This window comes from Rousettus aegyptiacus, unplaced genomic scaffold (assembly GCF_014176215.1).
Source record: "Rousettus aegyptiacus isolate mRouAeg1 unplaced genomic scaffold, mRouAeg1.p scaffold_m13_p_10, whole genome shotgun sequence".
NCBI lineage: Eukaryota > Metazoa > Chordata > Mammalia > Chiroptera > Pteropodidae > Rousettus > Rousettus aegyptiacus.
In genome coordinates this window covers 77,958,583-77,971,765 of record NW_023416285.1, presented here as the reverse complement: position 1 = coordinate 77,971,765, position 13,183 = coordinate 77,958,583, and the positions used below count along the sequence as shown (strand labels likewise).

Here is a 13,183-nt window from a genome sequence, read left to right as displayed (position 1 = left end):
CCTCTCAGCAACCCTCATTGTGACACATGTAGTATCTGTTCATACTACAATAAGAGTGACAGGCAGGTGATTCCTGGGGATGGAGATGGGTGGGGTGGCAGTGTCTGACTTTGGAAGTCGCTGTCTCCAGAGGCAATCCCCTGGGGCAGGCTTCCGCTTGGGACAGCTGTCTTTCTCTGATGCAGAATATTTGCAAATCATTTTAGATCAACAAACATTTCTTGATCACCTGGTGAAGGTCAGGGTGGTCATCAGGGTTGTGAAGACTGATAAGGGTCAGACTCTGCCCTGGAATGTCCTCAGTCTCAGCAGGAGGAGCAGAAGTCCTAACTCAGGAACCATGTCTGATATTTTTGAATTATTTCCCGCTGATAAGTTATTTTGGTTTAGACATATTGGGGATGAGAAAACTGATAGTGACTTAAGAAGTTGATTTTTAGTAGTCCTGTACTTACAGGAGGCTAATGAAATAAGTTTTGAGGTTAAAGAAGGAAGCAGGCCCTAGTTCCTAAAAGGCCCTGTAGTGAGTGAGGGAGAGTGTAAAGGTGGCAGAATCCGGTCACTTGAGGTCTGGGAGGCTAGTTCTGGGTGGTCTTTGCATGGTATTAGATTACTGTTAGGCATCATTTAGCTCATGACCATGTGCACTTTGAGAATCTAAAAAGGACTGAAGTCAGACCAATAGAAAATCCAGCCATGAATAAAAATTCTGTGTTGGGCACATGTTGAGACTGAAATGAGAACATGTCATGAAGAAAAACAGAGCAGATCTCTGTCATCAACAGAGCTAAAGAGATGGCTGAATTCCCCCAGGTCTTGTTTTATCGAAGCATAAGACACTACAGCAACTTAACCTAATCTTATTCTTAGCATATGTGAACTCTGTGTTTGTCACATGAGTCTTCTTTACATTAGGTAGAACCCCGGTATTAATGAGAACACTGAAATATGAAAAGATTAACTCCCCCCAGGCCCCACACATTGCCTCACTTCTCCTGCCAGGGTTTATTAGTCACAGAGTGGTGGCCAGTCTACAACCTGCATGGGTCAGAGCAGCGTTCACCGAGAACAGCTTTCTGTGTGGGAGACTATTACTTGTATTGATGAGTTATAAAGGTGGCATCTGTCCTGGAAGAGCTTACCAAAGTGAAATATCCATCAAAGGTTACAATCCATCTTGCATAGAGCTGGCGGGGAGTCCGGAGTTTTGAATAAGATAGACCTGAATTCAAATCGCAAATCCTAGCTTTACCATTTCCTATCTCTATGGGTAAGGCACTAAGTGCCTCTGCACCCCAGTGTCACTATTTGTAAAATGATTAGAACAATGTTTATTTGAACATATTTTTATAAAGATAAAATGAGAGACATGTAAGGTGCCTGACTCAATTTTCTAGAACTCATCTTTGTTCTACTCTGTTAGGGTGATAGTTAAGTGGTTGTAACAAAAACGTCCAAAGCTACAGTGTTTAAAGAATAGAGAGGTTCATGTTTTTCTCCTTTTGATCTTTCCCAAGTCATGGTCAAGTTGGCAGCATAGCTCACTCCACGAAGTCCATCAGGGACCTAGGTTCCTTTCATTTGTTCTTCTGTCATCTCTTAGGGCAGGGATCTGCAAATTATGGCCCCAAGATTGGCTTTGTGAATTAGTTTCATTGGAGCATTGCCCTGCCCATTTGTTAACATACTGCCCATAGCTGCTTTAGTGTTTAGAGTTGAGGAATTGCAACAAAGACCAAAAGGACCACAAAGATGGAAATATCTACTATCTGGATCTTTAAGAAAACATTTGCTGACCCTGCTCTGGGGTACTGTCCTCATCTGTGAGGCAGAGGCTGGGTTATGGCCATGCCCTTGTTCTGGACCATTGGAAAAGGGAGGAAAAGAATTTGAGGGCAATGATTTCCTCTTAAGATGGAAGTTGTACACATCACTTCAGCTCACATTCCAGTAGAGGAGCTTGGTCACATGGTCACATCTAACTGCAAGGGAGGCTGTGCTGTGTAGCTTTAATCTGCCCAGCTTAAGCCATATTAATTTAGAACAAGGGATGAATGAATTTTGGGGGAAAACCAAGTGTCTGTCATAATAATGTTCAGTGTGAACTTCTTTCCCTTCTTTCCAGGTATCAACCTGCTGAAAAAATAATCCCCAATTCTAACTCCTCTGCTATGATATCCTTTAGCTTCTGCTTCTTTCTTTCCAGAGCTTCTCTATTTTTATTTCTTATCTTTAATGTCACGAAGTTCTCACATAATCTTAGAATATCAGGTTGACTTCTTTTAAAACAACCTGTGCTTTACTGCAGGCTTTCTCAGCCTTGACACTTGACATTTTGAGATGGACAGTTCCTTGTTGTGGGGGCTGTCTGGGGCCCTGGAGGGTCTTAAGAAGCATGCCATCCTCTACCCAGTGGATGCCAGTAGCAGCCCCTGTTGTGACAACCTCGAATTGCCCAAAGTGGGGAAAAAAATTGCCTCTAGGTGAGAACAGTTGCTTTACTACTGGATGATTTGAAAAAAGAAGCCTACTCATGTAGCCTACAACCAAGGGTCTCTACCCTCTGTCCCTCCATGTGTTTAATGATCACCAACCTTTTGGTTCAAGAATTTCTTCTCTATAATGATGCTTTTCCCTTGGTTTTACAAAGCAATGCTATTCAACTAAATTTAACTTCTTCAGCACAAAGCACTTAATAAGTCTCTATCTCTATGTGTGAAGCTTTTTAACTTTGAGGAACTGTAGATGATTATTCCTTCCAAGAATCCCGCGAACTCTAGCATTTATTCCAGAATATCTGAAATGGTCAGATCCAGCCTCTGGGTTAGGAGATACTTTGAAGCAGAGAGAAGAGAAGCCATTTAAATAGTAGTTATCAAAAAGTGGGGGTAGGAGGAAGCTCACTGAGAAACAGTAGAAGAGAACTAACTAAGGTTCTTTTTCTCATGGCAAGAAAACTCCTAGCCATGTTATAATGTGTTACATAATATTCTAGACCTCAAGTTTTAGAATGCACGAAAGTCGCCTGGGAGTTGTTTACAATTCAGATTTGTGTACTTCACTTCTAGAGATTTCTTTAAGTGGATCTGGGATGGGAGAGTGGACAGAAATGCACATTTTAAATAAGTATTTCGGGAAATTCTGATGCTGTTGATCCATGGACTTCAATTTAAGAAATGCTGTCTTAGATTAACTTTTCAAAAACCTTTAAAATATTTCTATTTTCCTTTAAACAACAGCTGCGAAATGTGATCAAGGAATTACATACAATGTTGGTGGTTTATTTTATCACTTAGCCCAGGTTCTGATTGATGACAAGGGTCAACAAGGAACAAAGTGCAGCTTTGTTAGTTGTGTGACAATACCTTGTATCCCAGCACAGACCTCAGGCAGAACCTTGACTGGACAATGTGCTTTAGGCCGGAGCCTTTTTTTAGTTCCCCCTTAACTTCTGCCTGTTTTATCTCTTGCCTTTCCCTCCAAAATAAATGAGAGACAGAACTGTGCTACTGCAATGTGAGGTAAAGGCTATCAGTTACACACACTAGTAACCTATGAGAGAGGATAAGACAGCAAGAGACCGATTTGTGTTGTAAAGATAAAATCATAACCAAAGGCAATAGATTTCAAGCAGTTAATGAGAAACCTTAAAATGAGAAAAATGTGATTCTTTTTTGCAAGTAAAATAAGAGATGAATGAATTAACTATAACATGTGGCACATAATCTCATTCTTGCCTACTGTGAATGACCAGAGCTTACTCCCTAGCTCATGGTGAGGTCAGTATTTTGGGCTATTCAGGCTCCCCTTGATGTCAGTAAGGAGATAGTCAGACCTCCTGTCCCAAGTCAGAGAACAATCCTATTCCCCTTATCATTATAGAAGGCAGAATTCAGAAAATGCAACAGAAGATAAAAGCCACACTTTTCAAGGGAACTGATCTCTAGAGCAGCAGTCCCAGCCCATGAACACCAGTCTTTCACCAATGAGATCTGTCTCCTCTTCTGGATAGTGCAAGTAAGAAGATGGGAAAGTGTCTAAAGTATGAACAAGAGTTAGGTCCTCTATAGACCAGGTCTGAAATGGGATGCTGGGTATAAAAACATTGACTTTCAACTCATCCTTTCTTCTCTTTCTTCCCTTTGTTTCTCCTGCCTTTTTCTTTCTTCCTCATTCCCTTCCTGTTTCTTTCTTTCTAAAAATCAAAACCAAATTCTTCATAAAGACCAACTTTAAGGCAAAATCAAGGAAGGTGAATTGTTTATATCTCCCCTATTCCTTAGGTTCTGATATGACCCCGCCATTCCAACACTTACATGCTTTTTCTGATACAGCACCTGGTACTGAGCTGAGCACATAGTAGGAGCTTTGTTAAGGCACAAGGTCAGAGACAGGCTCAAAGGTGCTCTTCTCAGATGGGTAAAGGCTCTCTCTAGGTGAAACAGTTGTTGTCTGAGGGTATACTTACTGTACCTTCCTATCCCATGCCTCCACTCACCCACCCACGGACCCACCCTCAGAGGGTTTCTGCCATCTGATCTCCTTGGCTCTAGCATTTTTATAGGGTTGCCATGTTCTGACAGTGATTATAGTCCTAATTCCAACCCTGCCTCATCATCCCTACAATGAGCCAGCTTTCCCCTCCTGTTGCCTCTGGACCTGGCTTGGTATTTACATCTCTGGGATGAGAGCTGATCTGGTTTTCTGGGGCTAGGAAAAATTAGAACACTTCTGACCAACTGATATGGGGGTGCTTAAGACCAAGAACGGTGTAGCAGTTTCCTAGAGCTGCCATAATAAAGTACCACGCACTGGGTGGTAGAAGTTTATCGTCTCACAGTTCTGCAGACCAAAAGTCTAAGATCAAGGTGTCAGCAGTGTTGGTTCCTTCTCAGAACTGTAAGGGAGAATCGTTACATGCCTCTCTCCTACCTTCTGATGGTTTGCTTGCACTCGGTGGTGTAGATCAACCATCTTATCTCCCTGTGTGTGTGTCTGTGTCCAAATTTCCTCTTTATATGAGGACACGAGGCAGAGCCCACTGTACACCAGTATGATTTCATCTTAACTAATTACATCTGTAATGATTCCATTTCCAAAGTTTAGGACTTCAACATCTTTACGGGGGACACGATTCAACCCACAGTCTCTTGTGGGTTGAATCGTGTCCCCCGTAAAGATGTATCTATTCGACTCCACATTAAGGCTGAGACTAGAGCGAAGCAAGTGAGACACTTATATGGAGAGCTAAATTTAGAGGTGTGCAAAATAGCTCAGCAATCAAGTTAAATAATATTTTAATGATATATATTTTAAAACCAAAATTAACTTAAAAATCTTCAATGAACAAAATATCAAAGTTTTAAATAAAGGCGGCATCTGACCTCACACTTGCCTCCTCCCGACACTCAGTGGCCACACCATCCTCCCCAGACAGGGCCCTTGCCTTTCTTTACCCTCGAATATAATTTCACTAATTTTAGAACACAACTGAAGATTCTTCTCTGGATTTTGGAATTCAGAAGGTTCATTTAACACTAGGATTAAACCTCATTAATTTTCTACTTCAGTAATTCTCTGCCAAGTACTTTATACTTCTTTTCAACTATGTGTTTAATTAGAATACCTTAATTTCTCAGACTCATGTAAACACCTCCTGGAGAGGGTCACTCTGCTTCTAGTTCATGTTGTTTGACCCTGTTGATGTTCCCTAGTCTTTGGTGTTTTGTTTCGTTTTCTTTAAAAACCGAATAATGGGACGCTACATTGAGCAGAGCAGGCCTATGACTCCTCTCTCAGGCTGCTCCCCCTCCAGGCCTCCTCTGGGCAGTCTGGGCCTCTCTGGATGCACATCCCTTCTCTCTTTGAGGGGAAGGGCAAATCTGGGGCAAGATTATGAAGTAGCAATGTCCTGGGATTCGTCAAACTCACCCATGCACGTTTTAGTCAGAAACTAGAAAAACCACTCTCTCTCTTCCCGAGAGAGATTAGCGTTGAGCTTTTCTCAGGGGCAGACTGGCTTGAGCTATCTTGACAAAGTAACAGAGAGAAGAAGGTGTTATGGTGAGAGCAAGACGACCCTTCTGCAGACTATATGGCTTGTGGCTTGCCTTTCCTATGGCAAATTGAGCAAATAAAGAGGGACATGTGGGCCATTCGTTATCTCAGTTCCTAGTCTCTTCCAGTGTCCTCCTGAACCCTGATTCTCCATCTATCCCCTGTTTGAGCCCCAACTTCATTCTGATTTAGCTTTTCATACACACATCCCCAGCACACATGTTTATATACCTACACTGAATTCACCTGTCAGCTCTCTAACTCAGTAGCTGAGAAGATTTCTTTAAGCCCTTGATTTCTTTTGTAACCAGGCTGGTCTTCACAGTTTTATTGAGGGGGAAGGTATTCTCTGTAGTGGGTTTCTTTTATCACTGTTCTGATATATATATATTTTAATGCCGTTCACTAAAACCCTAAATTTTACAGTTTCTGGGGAAATGACACCTCTTTCAATGTATTAAAGTGCATGAAATAGCACGGTCTTTGGCACCCAGCTGTTTAATAAATCATTGCTCCAAATTACATATTCAATAAAGAAAACCTAGGAGTCATTTTGCTTAAGACCGAAGAAGTTTCACAGGGCCAACACTTTGGAAAATGTGCTATATTTCAATATCAAGAAAGCCAATATCTGGGAGGCCACACAGAGCAGGGACAAGAGCCTTAGGCCGACAATCTGGACTGCTCGGAGCTCATTGCGCTCTCCTCCTGGGGGACTAGTTAACAAGTAACTTCTTTAGGTCTTGGTTTCTCATGTGTAAAATGAGAGGAATGGCACAAATGGTGGCTGAGAACTCTTCTAGATTTAAGTCTGTGACACTTTGATTGTTCCTACTCTTGGATGAAGGGACACACTGGGAGAAATTGCTTCCGCCATAAGTCAGCAAACTGGAATGAAAGTGCCTGTGATTCTCTATAAAGGTCGATGCTGCCGACAGTCACAACTCTTGTGAACTCAATAAACTGCACAACATTCTGCAAACGGCTGCCTTTCAGGAACGGTGTTTAAGTTATCCAGTTGGGAAAACAGAGGACAAGAAATAACCGTAAAATGCTTTCAGGGAGACATAAACAGATGGAAAGAGAAGCTGTGCTCTTTACAGAATCAAAAGCTGTTGCACAACAATTTGTGTGTGTTGTGCTTAAAAGTGGTGTTTTTACTTTTTAGGCCTTGTGTGTGTGTGTGTGTGTATGTGTTTGTGTTTTAAGACAGAAAAATAGGGAAGAAATAGATTTCTTTGGAAGTCAAAGAGAAAGATGCGCTATTTGCAAGAAAGGGAAAAGACAAATGGAAAATAATAAGTGGCGACGGCAGCATGTCTGTGCTCTCCCCTTAGCAACGCGCACACTGTGACCCAATTTTCAAGCTCTCGTGGGCTTGCGGGGGAGACCCCGGTGCTGTCTCTTCCCATTAGTTTCCTTGGAAGCAGGACTGGCTGGGAGAAATTGGCTCAGTAGTACATCAGTGATTATATTACACAACAGCTGTGGAAAATTATTAAACTAACAGAGAGACAAATGACTTGGGAGTGAATAAAGTTAGCAACTCTAGAAACCTCGATAACAGTTTATCATGTTGGGTCTTCTCCCTAGATTACCATCCTAGCTCCTAAATGAGAACCCAAATTGCAGCAAACTTTTACTTTACTTGCCTCCTTTTTTTTTTTGCTCTGATTTTTGTTTTGTCAGCGAGAGCTCATAGTACATTGCCTCATCTAATTAATTTCTTTCTTCTTTGCCTGAGCCATCATTTCCTCTTTTTTTGTGCCATCACCCCAAACACATACGCATTGGCTCTTGTGTAGCGCACAAAGACACACATGCTCATGTACATCCCCTCACACTCACCCTCCCACGTAGACACACACTCCTCACACTCATACATGCATTCTCTCACACACACATGTACACAGTCTTGCACACATTTATGAGACTTCTGGTTTATTACCATCTGTGTCCAGGCTCTGGTGATAAGGCCACTTATCTTCCTGCTTTTGAAGTAGCTGGAACTTAAGTATGTCCACTCCCTAATGCTGCGAATTCACAGTGTTCGTAAGTGTAAGTGGTTTCTTAAATGGTATAGGTTTAGTGTGGAACACATGAAGGAGTTTTATCTTTTATTCAAATGCACACTTCCAACATGATTTGTTGAATTCCCATTTTCTTCTCTTAAAAATGAATCTCGTAGTTTCTCTGTTATTGTCAGGTATCCAAAAATGCAGTCCAGTCCAAAATAAAAAATGACATATGTTCAGATTTAGGGCTTATGTCGTGATTAAGGGCCCTTCCTTTCCTAAGATCTGTTCGGGTACCACGGGTCTGGGGAGAGGAGAGGGGTCATTCACTTTTTTGTTTCTTTCATCTTCTACTTCTAGCCCTTGGCTAATTGAAATGAAGGGTGAGGTGTGATCAGAGAAAAAGGGCAAAAGCTTTTTTAGTTGTTGCTATTGGAGTTCTCTCATGGCTGTTGACAGCCCAGATATGGAGGCATTGGAGGGCTGACTCTGGAAGAGGTGGAGATAGGTGCTTTGGGAGCACAGTCTCCTGATGTGGGTTGGTTTCTTCTTACTGAACCCCTCAGCTTCTACTCTCTTTGGCGCACCCACTGCAAGCAGGTCTTCTAGATGTTGTCTTGGGAAACCTGCTCAACACCGAATGTATTCTGCAAAGTTCATGGGCAGCTCACATGTCCTGGCTGTACCAAGTGGTGGGTGAACGCTCAGATGCAACCCTCACTATTGCTATCTCCTGGGGCCATCCTGCTGTCCTACTCTGAAAGGCATTAAGGGCAGATCAGCAAGCCTACTGCATCAGAGGTTTCCAACTGAAAAATACCTGCCAGTAACTCTTCTTGTAGTCTCTCCTCCTCCTCCTCCTCCTCCTCCTCCTCCTCCTCCTCCTCTTCCTCCTCCTCCTCCTCATCCTCCTCCTCCTCCTCCTCCTCGTCCTCCTCCTCCTCGTCCTCCTCCTCCTCGTCCTCCTCCTCCTCCTCCTCCTCCTCCTTTTTTTCTTCTTCTCCTCCTCCTCCTCCTCCTCCTCCTCCTCCTCCTCCTCCTCCTCCTCCTCCTCCTCCTCCTTCTTCTTCTTCTTCTTCTTCTTCTTCTTCTTCTTCTTCTTCTTTTTCTCATTCTTCACAAATTAGCCTGTTGGAGCACCCAGTGCCTGGTTTTTGGAGGGAGTATCTGAATGAGGCAGTATTGTAAGTCATCCCCAGATCCAGCCCCTGGTGTGTACATCCTGCCCAAAATTGTAACTATGAAAGGCTTTACTCCCATGATTAGGTCATGTCGAATGGCATAGTTGACTTGAAGAAAGGGAGATTCTGGGAGGTGGAACTGACCTAATCAGGAGAGTGCTTAAAAGGAACAGTGCTCTTCCTGGAAAGAGACTCTAAGGGTGAGAGGGATTAGACATTGGAACTCTATTGCTGGCTTTGAAGATAAGGGGTCAATGTGGTGAGGGATGTGGGTGACTTCTCAGAATAGCTCCTGCTGACGTCAGCAAGGAAACAGGGACCTCAGTTCTACAGCTGCAAGAAACAGTTTTGCCACAACCAGGTGAGACTGGAAGAGGACCCAGAGCATCTGGTGAGATCATGGCCAGCTATCTCCTTGATTTCAGCCTGTGAGACCTTGAGCAAAGAAACCAGCTGCACTGTGCCTGGGCTTCTGGCCTACAGAACTGTGAGCTAATGAATATCTGTGGTTTTAAGCCACTACGTTGGTATAAGGAGAAAAAGATGGCTGTAGTCAGGCTCCCTCCCCACACCCTTAGCAGCTAGCTTCCCAGTGGAAGTGACTCAGCACTTCTCTCCTTATGTAACTGTGTGCCCTGTATGCATGCATGGGCTTCCATTATCTGACAGTGTGACACTACTTTTTAACCTGTGTATAAATGGTGCACTGCCCTGCTAGGCTGGCTGAGCCCTTGCCAGAATAAAGAGCTATGTTGTAGTTTACTATGGCTCCCACATTTTCTTCCAACTTCCTGAGCATTGTGCCCCTTACCTCAGAACCTTGAATCTGCAGCAACACGGTTGGTGGTGGTTTGTTACAAAGCAGTAGAAAAATAACACATTGCCCCTTTATCTGCTAGCAGGGAAGAGGGAGAAGTCTCTCACACTCTTCATCTAAGTGAGTTCCAATGGGTTATTTTGCAAATACAGATTGGAGGCAGGTGGTGGGTTGATGGTAGCAGAATCAAATAGCTCTGGTGAAACACGTGGCTGCCACTGGGGTCTATTTTCTTTAGAATGTAGGGCCACTTAGTACTACTATTTTCCACTTTGGATTCTAGCTGCAATTCCAAGACAATAGAAAAAAGTCCTGTTCGACATGCTGCTACCTAAGCCATCCTGAAATCTTTGCTCCTACACAACCATTATGTTGAGTAAGTGCAAGTCCAGGTTGTAATTATTAAGCAATTTTATTTTTGTCTCCCATCGCTCCTTTGTTCTGTGGAGCTAATTAGTCTCTTGCTCCTGATGACCATGACTTTTATGGTCACTTTCAGGTAATAAAAGGTCTCTAATCAGTAATTAGTATGTCTAATTCAGAGTAATAGTCCAAACTTTCAACTTCATTCAAGGTTACAACCGCACCTCTTTCGCGGCTGCTGTTGGCTGGTTATTTGCACTGGTGGGGAGTAGAGGAACTGGCTTCTGAGTTTTTCTCCCACTTTTGTTTTGAGCTACCAGCTCTACTCTTTTTCTACCCTGGTTTCTTACCTCTGTGAGGTTAGAGCAGAGAGGATAATGAAAGGAACCTTCCAGTCTGGACTGCAAGTGACAGACCCCCACTACAGGAATGTGTCTCTAAAGACCCCATGAAGGCCTCATGAGAGAATCGCAGTAAACTCTGCCACGCCCTGAGGGTGAGAGGCCAGCCCCAGGGTGAAGTGGAACTTTTCTTCCCCTTCCAACTAGTCTTACCTTTATGTGACCCTGGCTCCTCCAGCTTCTTCACGGTCCCAGCCTACATATTTCCTAATTTCTGTCTCCTCCTCCTCCTTCCGCCTCATGCGTGACTGTCACTCAACCATCTGTCTTTGGCTTTCTCCTCTTATTTGTTTTTTTCTATTATAGCTATTGTTTATCATCTACTCCCAGGGCTTCAGATCTTACTTCCATGTGGATGAGTTCCAAATCTGTATTTCTAGCCCTCTCCATCCCCTGAGCTGTAGTTCTGTGTTCCTGACTACCTACCAGGAATCTTGACCTGAGGATCCACAGTCTTCTATGGTTTCCCATATCTCAAAGCAAAGTCATCTCTCTCCTGCCCCTCGCTCACTTCCCTCTGACATTCTCATTTTTATTAACTGCACCAGTGTTCTCCATCCAACAGGCCATCTGTTTTCTTCTGCTGCTCCTTCCCCCTTACTCTCTGCTTCAAATCCACTGCCCAGTCCTTACATTCTTTCTTCGTAACAGCCTTTGAATAGGTCTCTTCATCATATCTACTTCTTCCCCAGTCCTACCACCTCAAGATTGTAAGGTAAATGCATGACAGGCCAAGAGAAGTTTTAAAAGCAAGTCTTTATTGGGAGAGTGCTCCTGGGCGAGGTTCTCTGGTCCAAGGAGGAGAGGGGCCAGAGAAGTCACGCTCGGGGATGGGAGGACGTAGTTTTTGTAGGATTATGTGGGGGTAAGGTGTAGAATGGGGAATGTCAGTTAAGCATCCAGATTAGGGTGGTGGTGGATTAGGGCGGTGGTGCCAGGGTTTTAGGGTGGGCCCTTGTCTGGATTCCGATGCCAAGCTGGAAAGACTCAAGGCAAGTCCCTGCTAACCTAATAGAGATAATGCCTGGTTACTTTTTGGTATATATTTCTCCAGCCTTCTTTTCTATCAATTTGTTAAATAAATAAATAAATAGTATACATATATTTTATGGACTGGGATCGAACTTTTCACATTATTCTGTAAACTTATTTTTCACTTAACAATTTACTGTGAAACTCTAAGTAATTTCATATTTATCCACGATATTTTTCTAGGGATTTTGCCTTCTCTTGTTCAGACAGAGTCCCTGTGGCCTTTTTCTCTTTTTCAGTGAGTGTTGTCTTAAATTCCCAAAGAAGAAAGAGGAAAAGAAAATCATGATTCACGTAGGGCATATTCTATTGCTTATGCACCACATTTATTAGGAACAGGATGCAGTGTGAGGTGGACCTGGACGTTGCCTGACTTAGAATGAGTGTTTAACAAATATTTTTAAGTAGGGAAAAGGTGACATAGGAGGCAGAACTTGATGTGGAGCCTGGTTGGGTTGACAAGAGCTGTCACCAGGACCAGCCCAGGACAGATCAGGGGGCCACTCCCCAAAGGTCTTATGCAACTCTGATGAAGATGTCCCTCCTTCTTCCCCTGTCTTCTTCCCTTCACCGTGGAGAGGCAATTTGTGATTGGTGACAAACTGTTCCAGCCCTGTCCCGGGACTTTCAAGGCTAAAATGGGACAGTCTCAGTAAACTAGGACAGATGATCACCCTACATAGTGAGTCCCAGCCTACATTCATCTAAAAAATGTGGATCAATTCCAGAAGCCTGGAAACCACCATCTACCCCTGCAGGAATCTTCAGTGTGGTGTCTGAGAGGACACTCATATTCCCCAGCCAGAGTTCTTTTATGTGTGAGAGAAATAAATGTCAGTCGCTTTTTTTTTTTTTTTTTTTTTTTTAGGCAAGGCAACCCTTGGTTGACCTCACAGATTGCAAGGACCTTGTCAGCTTACAATCCTTTATGTATGTATGTATGTATGTATGTATGTATGTATGTATGTATTTTTATGCCTACAACACCTGGTATTCCTAGGTGGTCTCCCATCCAAATACTAACCAGGTCTGACCCTGCTTAGCTTCTGAGATCAGACAGGATCGGGCTTGTTCAGGGTGGCACAGTCATAGACAATGTCAGTCATTTTTATGCCTTGTTATTTTGGATTCTCTGTTACTAGCAGGCAAACCTAATTCTTACTGATAGGACTGTATAAAAATAATACTAATTAAATTTATTTGCATAAACTCACTAATTTTATTCTTAATTACTGTGATGTGCAGTAATAAAGTATGTACCCCAAAGTACCACTGCAAGATTTATTTGATTACAACATTAAACTCAGTTTACAGATA

General features: G+C 43.0%; 1 pseudogene; it reads right to left on the bottom strand.

Annotated features, from left to right (window-relative positions):
* Nucleotides 1–12,841: 12,841 nt before the first annotated feature.
* Nucleotides 12,842–12,960, bottom strand: LOC118609037 (annotated as a pseudogene).
* Nucleotides 12,961–13,183: the final 223 nt, after the last annotated feature.